The sequence below is a fragment of the Monopterus albus genome, unplaced genomic scaffold, assembly GCF_001952655.1.
Source record: "Monopterus albus unplaced genomic scaffold, M_albus_1.0 scaffold166.1, whole genome shotgun sequence".
Classification (NCBI taxonomy): Eukaryota; Metazoa; Chordata; class Actinopteri; order Synbranchiformes; family Synbranchidae; genus Monopterus; species Monopterus albus.
This window is the reverse complement of record NW_018128046.1, coordinates 930250-942758: the sequence shown is the minus strand read 5'-3', so window position 1 is coordinate 942758 and position 12509 is coordinate 930250. Positions and strand designations below refer to the sequence as shown.

The 12509-nt window shown below is 42.1% G+C and overlaps 1 protein-coding gene across 1 annotated transcript in view; it reads right to left on the bottom strand.

The window, feature by feature from the left end:
- LOC109968951 (SWI/SNF complex subunit SMARCC1-like) overlaps positions 1-12509 on the bottom strand; it is a 103173-nt gene that overhangs the window by 68965 nt on the left and 21699 nt on the right.

Genomic DNA, 12509 nt, shown 5'->3' with positions numbered 1-12509 from the left:
CCCTCTTCCCTTCGAGAGGCTCTTCCTTTTTTCCCTCTATCTCAATTTTTCTTGAATTATAAAACTTTTTCTACTTGGTCATCCTTTGGGGGTCTTTCTCTTCCTCCTACTCACTTTTTTCCAATCTTCTAATACTTTTTAAAACTCATTCCCCCTGCATTCCCTTTCCATTTCCTCCTGACATCTGTTCATTCTTTACCATAAAAGTGTTCCTCCTCTACCTCATTCTATTCTGTCCTCCTGCATCCAAAGATGTCCTTCTTCCTCTTCTTCAGACCTTTTCTTCTCCTGCTACAATTCCACATTCCCTTTTGGTTTCCCCAAACCCTTCCATCTCTTCATCCTTCCCTCTCCTCCTTTCCCAAAGCTTTTAGTCATTTGCTATTCATCAGAAAGTGTCGGATCTCAATAGGAGTACAGACACTTTTTTCCTCCCAAGGGACATCAGACTATTGAGTGTAATTTTCCTTCATCACTGCATGTGTGTGTGTGTGTGTGTGTGTGTGTGTGTGTGTCAGAGAGGATGAGGCAGTGTGGGATTATCTAAAAAAAAAATCCCGTCAAAACAACTAGCTTTGTTTAATGGTGCGACACAGAGAAGCAAACAAAAGGGGGAAGGAGAGGAAGGGGAGGCATGGGGGTGTTGCACATGGTGATGAATGCCCAAGGGCCCTGGGGGTAATGATGGTGGTGGGGGTTGTGGGCATTCTTCCACACAAAAAAAAGCATTAAGGAAGAAAGAGGTGTTGGGCAACAGGAGATGTTTTGTGTGGTGCCTGTATTTGCAACTGGTGTGTGCATGTGCATGTGGGAGCAGCAGCAAAATGCCAGATTTTTTAAATATTAGGTCCAAAATGTCTAGCGAAATAGAAAATGTGTTCAGTGAATTGTAAAAGTAGGTCAAGAGGACATTCTGGTGGCTTCCATTTAAATCATATGAAATGTGGTTGTTTTCTGGCAGAGAAATGTTTTAGTATGAACAATGTGAATCCTCCCCCAGAAAAGCAGCCAACAAACGCTTTGAATCACGAGTCTCACCGGTCACCTCACACTCCTGCCTCCTGCACAAATCCACACAGTGATCAGTTTTTCATCAGGGCCACAAAAAGAAAATATTCAAGACCTTCCTGGTCATTTCTGCTTTTATCTGATTTTACTGGACAACTGTTCCTCTGTGTGATACCAATATGAGCTGACAGCAACAAAAGGCGTCCCATCTGTTATAAACTTTCATTTCATTTTGGTCGTGTCCTTTATGTTTAACTGAAACGTGGCATCCCAAATCTAATAAAGTGGGATCTTTTTCTCATTTTGCCCAGCTGTTGTTTGCTAACGCTGCCTCAGCTGAGCCTTCATTTGACACTTGTCTCAGGTGAACCATCATGGCACATCTAACTCTCACAGTCAAGTGTCTGTAGCCATGCTGGTGGCCCAGTGAGGCTGTACAGTGGTGCTTTTGAGCTAAATTCTCACGTGGACAGGTGTAAGTTAACCGAGTTTCTGTTGAATGTAATCTCTTACATTCTCTTCTCCAATCTCTTCTCAATACCGGCTGCAAAGCAGTTCTGTAGTTCAGCTCCAGTTTTAGAAATGGAGTACAAAACCCATCCATGTCCTGTGCAAAAGAAAAAAAAACTTCTCAAGCTCTGCTAAAGCTAAAGAAAGGCCTCAACAGGCATCTTCCCATGTTTCAGTCTTTTTTGTAAAATAAAATCCCCTGAATAAAGGCTTTTTCACAGCAGACATGTGACTTACCACAAAAGGAGAAGCATAGGGTTACTAATGACATTAACAAAGACTCTGTGTCCAATTAAATCATGGCAGTGTGATAGCGAGCTTGCATGCACAGTGCACAGGACCAGGACCTGAAATCGAACCGGTGAAAACTAATTCAGCCATTGTTCATTTTATTATTTACACCTGTGCTTTGCCTTGTGTGCACACCCGTTTGTTTAATTTAACTTAATTTTAGTTTTGCAACATACCCAGTTGTTTATTTTGGCTAACTAAAACTAACACAATTATCTTCTTCAGCTGCACGGTCACCTCCAGTCAACTCCACCTCAACCTGAATGCCTTTTGGTCAACTAGGCCACATGTGAGTTCTTGTCTAAAAACAGTAACATTTACTTTAGAAGCATTCAAATCTGGCCAGTGCATTTTCAAAGGGCCGTATCTCCCACACAGTTCATCCATTAAAGATGAAAACCTACTTGAATTAAAGGGGAGATTTGGCACTTTATCTACAATTTACACAACATAAAGAATGGAAAATGTGCAATTAGTGAACCATGCCTCTCTGCCTCCTCCTGAGCAAAAGTTGTCCCCATAAATATACCAAAATGTTGATAAAAAGACAGGAGTTGAGAAAAGATTGTGATGGGAAGAGATGAACTGAGTGGATGAGATTAGATGAGAAGACAGTAAAGGGGGGAGAAGGAGAGAAGAAAGGATCAAGGAGGCAGATGAGGAGGGGACAGGTTTTATATAGGAGTTCTTCCACATCAATTCAAGAGTCTAAGGGCGTTGTATGCTGTACAGACTGTGAAGAGGCACATTTGTGATAGTGAGCTACATAGGCAATATAAAATGTGACTTGACTTGAGGACAAAGACAAAAAGGAAGGCAGAGTGGGAGGGAAGGGAGGCTCCTTCACTACCGCTGGCCTACTTTAGCCTTCTCCATTTTTTATAACATATACTCACACTTGCATATAAGCACTAAAGTTATTGTACACACACACAGACACGAAGAGGCATCACAACTCAGCATGCACATGATCAGACTGCAACCTGTCAGTGTCACACAGCATGCATGCAAGCACAAAGACACACACACACACACACACACACACACACACACACACAGAGGGAACATTTATGCCCTCATAAGCATGCAGACAGAGCAGTGAAATGTCAACTACAAAAACATGCATGACCACACGCAACCTGAACAACAGAAAATCACTGTGGATATTGAGAAAACACTCTGCAGGTGCACAAGATGCGGTATACAGTAAATACTTATAGGAAATATTCTATATGTAGAGTGTTTTGTTCAGTTAGCTTACCTGGCTTATGCTGTGTTTACATTGTATTGTGCAGAATCTAATTATAAACAGCTGAGTGGGAAAAACAAAGTGACTCTGAGACACTGGGAATTTCTGAAACTTGGCCATGAGAACGACATAAATGCCCACAAAGCGACGTCTGCATATATCTGTAAATGTATTACACCAGTACTGTTACTTGTGTCATTTAGTATGAATAAACCAAACAAATACAGCTAGGACATACCGCACAGCTCCTGACTGCTGAGGAACATGTTCAAACATTAAACATAAGGATTAAATGTGTCAGTGCTTCCTCCTGTTGCCATCAGCTGATAGGCGAACTGATAAGAGACACCAACCTGTCGGCCAGAACGCTGGGTGCCACAGGCTCGCCGGCTGCAACTGCGGAGCCGTCGCTATAGCAACAGGCTCCTCCAACAAAAGGGCAAGGATCCAGCTGCTGCAGCACACGCAGCTGGATGCGCTCAGTGTTCGACACAGTGAAAATCACACACAGTCAGTGAAACAGAGCAAATGAAAAACCTGCACTATCATCTTACAGAACATGTTCATTTTGGAGCTGCTGCACATTTGTGGTTGGACTTACAATGAACAAATAGTGAAGCATGAAAGAATCAAATGAAATAAATCTCTCCTCGTAATTTCTATTCATTATTCTCCCAACAATACCACTATGGATCAGGTTTTATAGATTTAACCTGTAATGGCAGAAAATAACCATGGCTCAGATTACTGTCAACTATAAACTCTGTTGCAAAGAGATTAGTAAGTGAGGGATTTCAGACTCAGGGCGAGTTTGATGGTGAAAATACTTTTCTGCATCTTTGGCTCAGACAGGTCTGTTCTAGATCTGGTCCAGTTTCATGTCAAAACCTTTAAATAAGAAGTCTGAAGTGAAGCCCTCACCAAACAGCCAGTGCAGTTCACCCTGTGAGCACCACTTAAATTTTATGGCAATCCATTAAGTGGCTATGACATTGTACCATCAAGTGAAAAGACATTTCCATCTCTCAGACTGTTCGTGTGAAATGGAGTAAAGTAAAGGTGAGAACTGAGGTCAGAAGGATCTGAAACAGAGAGGACGTTTCAGCTGAACACTGCAGGTTCGTATAGTGGCAGATTCAGTGAAGATGTGGGAGGCCTGAGGGAGCAGTCGTGTTAATTATGAAACATTCTGAGGAAGGACAGTGTTGACTTATTTATAAAAATATAAATGAGTCAACACAGTATGTACACTCACTTGGCCAGGCACATCTACAGTAAACAAATCCAGTCTAATCCAGCAGTCCTGCAGTAAATCCTCCTTCACCAAGGTGACAAGGTTCAGTTTTGTTCCAACTATTTCAGGTGTTGATTCAAATGTGTGATCATCTTCGAGGATGTCGATTGCGGTGCAGTTAAATTACACTGCGTTATACTAACAGGTGTCTATATTATTTTGTCCACCCCATTTATACCAGTGAGGATACGCTAAATGGCATAAATAAACAGATGCATAAATAGCCAAAGGTTTGGCGTCATGCTGCAGCAAACAGGACGATGATGAGGGTCTCTGCTTCATTCATTGTCTCACACTCGGAAGCAGCAGAGGAGCCACGTGATGAAGTCAGAAGATGGATGTGACTAAAAGCTGAGGGAAACTGAGTCCAAAAGTTCTTTACTGTCTATAAAGTCAATAAAACATGCAACATGAGGCATGAACATGAAAAGGAAATCAGAAAATAACTTGTTAGTCTGTGGCTGTGCACCTAGTTGTACATCTCACTTCTTTTCTACACTTTTTAACCAACTGCTGCTTGTTCGCGCAGTGGGGTCGAGTGTGCAAAATATTTTTGGCTGCCGTCCAACACACAAACATTTTAGCATAGGCCTAATGTATTTTCTTTCAAATCATGCTAGACCATGATTAAGTGGTGATACCTAGTGCTTATTTAAAATAGTATAAATATAATATCAATGTAATAGGTAATAAAACAGTATGGGAGAAAAATATAAGGTAAAATGTAATAATAGCCCTTCTTCCCCACTTGCTGCCAGACATCCATCAGAAAAATGCAAATTGGTCTCAGTTTGCAGCTTCTCTGGCAGGCAGTCGGGTTGTCTCCACTTTGGCGTTTTTTTTCTACTCTGGAAACCAATCAAGGGCTCACATGGCACAAAAACTCCCTTGACCACCCCTTCTGCTCCTCAGCAAGGCAGTAATCAGCCTCTGGCCCCTCATCCCTCTCAATAACATCCTCATGGTCAATCCACTGGACAGAGAAATCCACTCTCGCCAGATTACAGCACTGGTCGACCAGGATTAGCCTTTAAACAGTAACTGAACTCATGTATTCTTATTTTCCCTTCATATGTGCACTCAGATGCTGCAGCACGAGACAGTGTTCTCTCCATCATCATGTGCTGAAAGTAATCTAATGGCCTCAAATCCTCAACATGGTTTATTCTACAGCCACACACTGTACCTCTGCAAAATAACATGCTAAACCACTACATCTGGTTAAACATGTAAATTAAACAACTGATTAGTACAGTAATGTGATGTTATCACATTTTTAACCAGCCCAGGTGGCTTCCTGCCTAAAGTCTTTATTCAGTTTGTTTCTCATCTAATCATCATTTAGAACTTCTTGAATCAATAACTTTTTTTTTTTTGGCCAAAACCTGAAATATAGGTGGAAAAAAAATCAAACTTTAATGCACTTTTATTTTTGTTTTACCTGTATTATTACATCATATGAAGTACAGTAGTGGTGGAAGTGTGCATGCGCTTTACTAAGTACTAATGTAACTAAAAATATTCCTGGTTAATATTACTGATGAAAATGTACGTCAAGTATCAAGAATGCAGAAAAGATGCACGTGTGAACATTACACAGTGTACGGCCTCGTTCACTCAGGTTTTAATTTGAAAGGAACATTTTCTGCTTCAGTGGGCAAAGTTTCAATTATTTATAAAATAGGACTGCAATAAATGACCACTTTTATTTTTTCCTTAAGTGGTTTGTAAAAATTCTGAAGAGTGGCCCCTTCACAGTGACTTCTGTCCAACCAACAGTCAAACCCTCAAAATCATACAAATAAACTTGAGAAAATGAAATGTTTGGCATCTTTTTTATAAAAAAAAAGACTTATGACAATGAAATTTCTTACACCAACTAGCCAGCAGCCTGAGCTGTACTGTATCTACCATCAGGCAGTTCCAATTATAACAAAGCAATATCTTCATGTTTTGTGTTTGAAAATTTTAAAGTAACTAAAGCATTTTAACTGTGGTGGAGGAGAAAGAAAAGTAAAGAAAAGTCAAGCACTTGAGTACACTGCTTCAGTAAATTACGAAGTAATTATACCATCTTCCGATTCTGTTGGTTAGCTGTCTGCGGCAATTGTTGAACGTCTTGGTAGAGATGAGACAATAAATGTCACCAGAAATAGTTTGTTTTGAGCCTGAATCAAATTGGAAAGGAGAAAATTAAACACTGACTTAAACCACAACACAAAAGATTTAAGAGGGATAAAAGAAGTTAGAGCAGCTGACACACACAACTGTTTGATGAACTGATAAACCCATGATATCACCAAAAACTAATTTGCATGCTGTGCACACATTATGTGCAGATGTTGTATAGCGACATCCTTAATCCCAACACAAAGGCAAAAGATGGACACAGACAGCCCAGTTTCTCCTTGTGGAGCTGCTGTTTGTGAAACAAAACAATGCACACAGAATGAGAGAAAACTAACAACCACCAGCCTCATCTCAGACTCCAACTCTTTTATCCCACTCCACCTGACACTTGTTCAGCTTCGGGGCAGTGGACTTGTCAGAAATGTTGTTCTGTTTCACTGTTCACCAACTGTATGTGCTCTTTAAATATTCAGGACTCAGAATCACTTCATTAAACTCTTTCATTGGTCAGTCTTAGAAGTGTTACGCCTGCCTGATTAACTGAACACTGCATGTCTTGTTCCATCAATATTTTATTGACTGGTTTTAGTTGTATTATTGGGTTTGTCCGTTTTATAATAAGCACTTTGTAACATCGGCCTTATCATAAAACTTTCAGTTAAGCAATAAGAACCGCGTGTGGAAAGTAACCATATATAGTAATGTGAAGCACTTCAGTGGGAATTTTCTGAGGTTGTTGAAAGCAAACGTTTCAGGTTCATTCGTTATGATCCATTGTTGTAGATTTACATAAGTGTCCGACAGTATAATGAAGCAGTAAACCAACACCATCGGTTTACCCTAAAGACACTGTTACAGAAAGTGCTTTTACGTTTTATCGAGTGCATTTAGCTCTGTAAATGTCCACATTTTATTAAGACATACTTTGAGTACTACAGTGGTATTAGAGGGGAGAACCACACAAAACTGTTCATTTTAGCTGAAAAGCGGGTGATAATTCTCTGTATTTGACCACTTGGTAAATCTGATACTTGATTTCACTGGTATCTGACAATGAACCCAAGTTTGTGAGATGTTGGCTGGTTGAGGTTTGGACGCGTGGACAACGTATCCAAAAACAGAGACATCGACCTCATACAAAACAGTTTATTCAACAGTGTCTAGGTCCACATACCAACAGACCCCATACAAAATAAAAAAGCAAACAAATGCTACAAAGAACTGAGAAAACGTCCATCTACACAAAACTTCTCCTTAAAAATACATTACCATTAACACAAAAAGGTATCAATTAAAGATAACATATGTAAGGGGATTCCCGTCATATAGAAGTGATATTACAACAAGCCTGGTAAAATGGTGAATGGGAAAGAAGTGTGCGGTGAAGGAGAGTGACAGTCAGGGATTGTTCATATGCATGTTGGTGTTTTCTTCCTACAGACTGTGAGAATAGGGCAACAGTCAGTGATGCAGCAGTCATGTGGGCGGGAAAAAGAAAAGCTGAAAGGTGAAATAAACAGAAAGGAACGAGAGGTAGCGAAGGGTGCGCAGAGAGGTAGCAGGCAGCGAGAGGAAGATTTCTAGAAGAGGTAGCTAACAGATGAACAAGGAAGAGGTAGCAGAGGTACTAACAGTGCTAGCGAAGGGGGAGGAGAGTGGTTTAAGACTTCGCATTGAGGTGATCGTATTCGAGCTTATCATTAACCTGTGTCTGTCTTCTCCTCTATCTGAACCTAACATGCATGTTAAAGTTGAGGACCATATATGTAATGTACGAAGCTAATTCAAGTCAAATGTTCAACTGAACCAAACTATAAATTGTTATTAACAGAAGTATAGGGCTGAAAATAGTGATTGATAAGTTGGCAAACAGCTGTGTAATCACATCAGGCGCTTTCACCTGCATCACCGGTTCTTCCTCAGATGTCGTGCACTATATTATTTACTTTTCTTCTGCACATTTTAGGGACGTTGGGGCCTTTTGGTTTAAAAACTGTAAAGGAAGCTCTGAAGCTTTCTATTGTGTGACAGCAGATGTTCCTCAGCAGATGAGAAGGTCTGAGTGTGAAAAGCCGTTATAATGCTCATAAGGGGGAGAAGAACATCTGGGAAAGCTCCATCTGCTAAGGAAGATCAGTTTGTACAATCAAAAGCTCCAGAACAGCTACTAGTGGATCTTCTAGTGAGATCTGTTTGTCCAGCTTCTTTTCCAGGGGTTGAGAACCAGCATCATTAATTGATCAGTCAATAGAAATGTTCTAAACCCGCCTTTATGATGTCGTGTTTCGTCTGACCAAGAGTTCAAAGCCCAAAGACACTCGAACAATTAAAACAAGCAAACATTGATATCTCAAACACTAAAACCAGAGAATAAACCGCCAATGAAAATGCAGATGACTAAACTAGTAAACAGTTTAAGTTCTTGTCCACTGAGCAATCAACTGCCAATTGTTTCAGCTGGTACATAAATGTTCAGTGGTTGTTCCCCTTATTTACACACCTTTTATTTACTGCAACATCACAGCACAGAGGATGTGAGAACTGAGCCTTGAACTTGCCCATTATTTTTCATTTTACAGACCACAAATTGGTTAATACACAGGAATGAGAATATTGCTAAATTTTACTGACTGGTGGCTAAAAAGCAAAACTAGCAGGGTGCTGAGGTGTGTGTGAGGTGGGGTTAGCGAGGTAGGCAGCGCTAGGTGTTTTTGAGGGGGGAGACAAGGTATATTCGCTACAGTATCAGCACCTAACAGCATCTAGAAGCCCACCGTGCTGAGGAAGAGTTGTTGCTCATATTCTGCTGTTTCTGTTGAGCCGCATCACAGCGTCTCCCTCTCTGCGACGGCTGTGTGAAGGTCAGCAGGAGGTTTGGTGACTGTGTGTGGTTATACAGTGCTGTGGTGTGGTCTGCCCAGGTCAGTGTGCATGACGCCTCCAGTGTGAGCATCAGTTTAGCTTACATCTCTGTGTGTTAGTGCTGCGGGTGGTGTGGGGCAGGAGGAGGGATGCCTGTTTAGTGCTCTGTCCTGCCACTGATGCTTTAACCAAGCTCCAGTTTGTGCATCTCATGTAATGAGATCTGAGACCCTTTCGTCAATGTGTAAACACACTGGTGAAACAGATCAGAAAACTGCTTCCGCAACTTTTATGCTTGATGTCTTTTGGTAATAGAGAGAGAAGCATCCTCAACATGTCTTAAAATACACGTCTAGATACATTTTTTTGTCTATCAACCTGCCGCATTTCTCATATTCCTCCATCTCAACTATGGTCATTAATGCCAATGTGACAAAGAAACACAGAGGCGGCACAAACTGGTTAGAGGAGGCCAAGTGCACTGCCATCGAACACCCCTCTGTCTTGAACACACACATTCACAGACAAACACACAGATCTACAGTGTATCATTTAAAGAGGAGCGAGAGGTAGATACTCGACACGACAAGAGTGAGGACAGACTGGCTCCCGTGTGTGTTTTATTCATATTAATGTCTGAATCATCTGCATTAATTGTGTTTGTGTTAATGCTCAGCACACACACACACAAAACCCCTGCATGTCTTATGGGCCCTCTGGTCTCACAAGCTCCCCCTAATGTTTACTTGGAGAAAGCAGCACCAAACAAGAGACGGGAGGGGGGTTACAGTGTCATTTAAAACAGCACTGGAAAGAGGGAAAAGGAACACAGTCACTTTCTCCAGCTCCCATCTGGACCAACAGAGCAGAAAATATTGTTCATTACTAGACGACCCTTGCTGCTGAGCCCTGAGAGGAAGTCTGGATGCATGTTTGTGTGTGAAAGACTAGGTTACCCCTGGAACTGAACCCTGAGTGCGTGTGTTCTTGTACTTGCTATATTGTGAGGACCAAAAAAGTATTTTTTGCTACATTTTTGGAAAGTAGTTTTCTAAAACAGCTTTCTGAGGGTTAAGACATGGTTTTAGGGTTCAGGTTATAATTAGGCTTAGGGTAAGGGCCTAGGGAATGCATTAAGTCAATGGGTGTCCTCACAAAAATAGAAGTACAAGTATGTGTGTGTCCTGTGATTAGGTTTATGGTAATTTGAATGTTGAAGGAAAAATATTGAGCCAGTAGCAAAGGCCATCAAAAAGGGGACTGAGGTTCAGATAAAGAGTTAGTCTGGTGTGTTTGTGTGCTCTTGTGTGTATGTGTGTGTGTGTGTGTGTGTGTGTGTGTAGGTCTTAGTTGTCAGCCACTCGTCCACTCGGGGGTGCTGGAGGACCCACAGGAGCCGGAGGCATTGCTTCAGGCTGTGTAGGTGGTGGGCCGGGGTCTGGGAAGAGGGAAGATGCTCATTTTAGAGGAAGAAGTGCTTCTTAGGATAGATATGTCTTGGCAATGGTTCCCAACCTGAGGGTCTGGAGTCTGGACCACGCCAGAGGGCTCCAAGGTAAATCTCAAGGGTCAGGAGGTGATTTACCAAGCACCAGTAAACACCAAGCATACAGCCATTTTATATTACTGTGTTTGACCTTATGAATTTGTCAGTTAGGAGCCGTAAAGAAAAAGTCAGTCTCTCCTCATTATACATTTTTTCTCCTCTCTTGCTGGAGACTCCTGGTCCAGCCTTGTAATATTTTAAGTAGGAATTTATTCTGAGCTTTAAATCTGGTTGCTATGTTATCAACATGATTCTTAGGTGACTGATCACATCACAACTACAGTGCAGGTGGAAACTCACAACATCTGTCCAAAGAAGTATTTATTAAATTGATTTACTTATGCTGCTGCCAGATTTAAATCATTGTTTGGCTGCAGGCTCAGGTTCCAGAAATCACTGCAAACTGCCTGGTGTGTGATGTGATGCTTATAAGCAGCACTGATCCAAACATTTAGTTGCAGCCGACATTCAAAGGAAATACCAGTGTCAGCTCTTGGCTCCCAGCAACATTCAGATTCCCAGAAACCTTTTTTAAAGCCATGTTGTAAATACTGGACTCCAGTAACATCCATCCCCTGACCTAAAAATACACTGGTGTAAATGGTGTAAACCACAGCAGAAATAAATCACACTGAATTTGCCTAATAATCTATGTGCAAACAAAAAAAGAGAGAGTGGCAGAAGGATATTCGTACTCACACATGCCATTGGGAGCCCCAGGGTGACGTGGGGGAATCATGGGAGGCATGCTACCAGGAGAGGGACCGGCTGAGGGTGGGCCAGGGATCATACGTCCAGGCATTGGCTGACCTGGTCCCATTGGTCCTGCAGTGGAAAGTAGAGAGGGGATAAAAATCAGATGTCGGATGAGCAGCAGGAGTCTCATCTGAGCAGGTGATCGCAGTTTTAACACAAGCTACAGGAGCTGTTTGAAACCAGAAGCAAACATTTGTCATTAAACCCTTGTAACCTTTCCTACACCTCTGTCCTCTTCACTTTCCCATTAACACCTTCACTCATCCTGTTCCCACAGTCCGAGACTGTGTGATGAGGCTGAGGGAGACAGAAACTACAGTATAGCTACTTCGTACTGAAACATCTGTAACTTTAAAAGTGCTAAAGTCTTATCAACATCAGCTGGATTTCATAATGCAGTCCTGTGGATTTTGTTCCCATCACTTAAACACTGAAATCACTCGAGCTTACACAGCAGGAACAGTTACACACATGTGTGAGCAGTGAATTAAAACAACATTCATTAAATCTGAGACCAGAGACTCACTGACAACAGTCGCGTGTACACATTGTGGTACCGTTTTACAACAGCACTTCATTGTTCACTCACATTTGCACTCCCTACCAGCTGTTTCTGTCTCACCTGTCTGTCCTGGGTGGTGGGGGGCCATGGAGTGGTGACCCATTGGGGGGTAGCCAGGGTGCATGGCAGCGCCAGGTGGAGGCCCTCCGTGGTGGGGCGTGGGTGGCCCGTGATGGGAAGGAGGTCCTCCGTGATGTGGTGGGGGCCCTCCAGGGTGCATGCCTGGTGGAAGAGGCCCAGGATGGGGCCCCTGTCCTTGAGCTTGGGCGGCTGCAGCGGCGGCGGCGGCAGCAGCTTGCTG